Here is a 2,500-nt window from a genome sequence, read left to right on the forward strand (position 1 = left end):
CCTCGTAGAAACTGCCACAGCATTGATGCTTTGTCCGATGAGATTGGTGAAAAACAAAGGCAAACGTTCAAAACCCGAGAACGACATTATTAAACCCAGGATATTACCCACACGATCTTGGATGAAGAAGAGAGCGGAAAAACGAGGAAGCTTCATGAAGCACCAGAAGCTCTTCTTTAAGAACCGCTCTCTTCTTGCGTCCTTAGTCCTGGATGGCACTGAACGTCATGAATGCCGAATCCCGAACGCAGATGTATATCGTTTTTACTGCGAAAAATGGGAGAAGGTGTTGCCATTCAATGGCCTGGGCCAATTTAAGTCATCAGGTGTTGCAAATAACGAATACTTTGAGCCCCTAATTTCGGTGGAGGAAGTTCAGACTGCCATACGGGCCATTAAACCAACGTCAGCAGCTGGGCCAGATGGCCTAACAAGGGCTGCAATCTGTGCTGCCGACCCCGAGGGTCGGACACTGACAGCCCTATTTAATGCATGGATGATTACAGGAATTATTCCCAAAGAGTTGAAAAAGAATAGGACGATTCTTATTCCTAAGGTTATGGACGATGAAAAGCTGAAAGATTTGGGGAACTGGAGACCAATAACGATTGGTTCAATGATTCTGAGATTATTTTCCAGAATAATGACTGCACGTCTTGCTCGTGCTTGTCCCTTAAACCCAAGGCAGCGTGGTTTTATAGCGGCATCTGGCTGCTCTGAAAATCTTAAGGTGCTACAGGACCTTATGAGACACGCTAAGAAATTGCACAGGCCGTTGGCTGTCATGTTCATCGACATAGCGAAAGCTTTTGACTCGGTTTCGCATGCTCATATTTTATGGGTGTTAAGGCACAAGAAAGTAGATGAACACGTGGTGGGCATCATCCAGAACGCCTACGATCGGTGTACGACCTCGTTCAAAAGCAATGGCGAGTCGACTCGAGAAATTAGCATACGTGTTGGTGTCAAACAGGGTGACCCCATGTCACCCCTGCTCTTCAATCTTGCCATGGACCCTTTGATATGCACCCTAGAGTCACACGGAGTTGGGTACTCCATTGATACCGACCACGTGACAGCTCTTGCGTTTGCTGATGATTTGGTGTTGGTGAGCGAATCTTGGGTTGGTATGGCCGCCAATCTAGCGATCTTGGAATCATTTTGTGGGCTATCGGGATTGGAGGTTCAGGCCAGAAAGTGCCAGGGCTTCATGATAAGCCCAACCAAAGATTCATATACGGTGAACAACTGCGACCCATGGACTATCAAAAATAAAGATGTCCATATGATCCAACCTGATGAATCAACGAAATACCTTGGTCTGAAAATTGGCCCTTGGACTGGCACTATACAGCCTGATCTACATTGTCAGCTAAAGACATGGATCTCGAAAATCGATGAGGCGCCTCTGAAGCCAACTCAGAAGGTTGAACTACTCAATGCCTATGCCCTACCCAGATTGTTATATCCTGCAGACCACTCGGACTGCAAGCAATCAACTCTCCGTGGGTTGGACCAAGAGATTAGAAAGGCGGTAAAAGGATGGCTCCACCTTCCCGCTTCAACTTGTGATGGACTGTTATATGCCAGAGCCCGAGACGGAGGCCTTGCCATCTTGAAACTGGAAAAAACAATCCCTTCGGTTCAAGTTAGAAGGCTGCAACGTATAGCAAACTCGTCCGATGCTATCACCCGTAATATTGTGTCCTCGCAGGGTATGGAGGAAGAATACCGTAATTTGTGGGTACGAGCAGGGGGTGACAGTGATGCAATCCCAACATTCGTTCTCAGGGACTCGGTGTCAAAAGAACCTGTATATCCGAGACCCTGCGATTGGAGGGAGCATGAATTTGAGAGATGGTGCGAAAAGCCGGTTCAAGGAAGGGGCATTGTAAACTTTGCGCATGATAGAATCAGTAATGCTTGGTTGAGGCCATGGTGCGGCTTTAAACAATGCTTCTTTATCGCAGCACTACAACTAAGGGCAAATATTTACCCAACAAGAGAAAGCTTGAACAGAGGCAGAGATGGGGCCTTACGTTCCTGCAGGAAATGCTCTGCCAGACTCGAGTCCCTTTCGCACATTCTCGGTCAATGTCCTGCAGTACAGAAAGCAAGAATTGCGCGACATAACAAGATCAGTAACATTCTGGCAGACGAAGCGGCTAGATTGGGCTGGTCTGTATACAAAGAGCCACGGTTCATATCCGAGACGGGAGAGATGAGAAAGCCTGACCTCGTGTTTGCAAAAGATGAGGAGGCGGTTGTGATCGATGTCACCGTCCGTTTTGAGCTTTCAAAGAATACCTTGTCAGATGCTGCCTCGCACAAAGTTTCGTACTATACCCCTCTTGGTGATCAAGTCAAAGTGCTGACGAAGGCTAGCAAGGTCACATTCTTTGGATTCCCGGTTGGGGCAAGAGGAAAGTGGCCCCTTGAGAATAACGAGGTACTTACCTCCCTGGGCCTGACCAAACCCAGAACGACATCACTGGCCAAG

At 47.6% G+C, this 2,500-nt stretch overlaps 1 pseudogene; it reads left to right on the plus strand.

Annotated features, from left to right (window-relative positions):
- Positions 1-2,500, plus strand: part of LOC142912662 (28S ribosomal RNA) — a 10,294-nt pseudogene that overhangs the window by 4,150 nt on the left and 3,644 nt on the right.

The sequence above is a fragment of the Petromyzon marinus genome, unplaced genomic scaffold (genome assembly GCF_048934315.1).
Source record: "Petromyzon marinus isolate PM22_M1 ecotype Great Lakes invasive population unplaced genomic scaffold, UKy_Petmar_22M1.pri1.0 PM_G_Scaffold_21, whole genome shotgun sequence".
Classification (NCBI taxonomy): domain Eukaryota; kingdom Metazoa; phylum Chordata; class Hyperoartia; order Petromyzontiformes; family Petromyzontidae; genus Petromyzon; species Petromyzon marinus.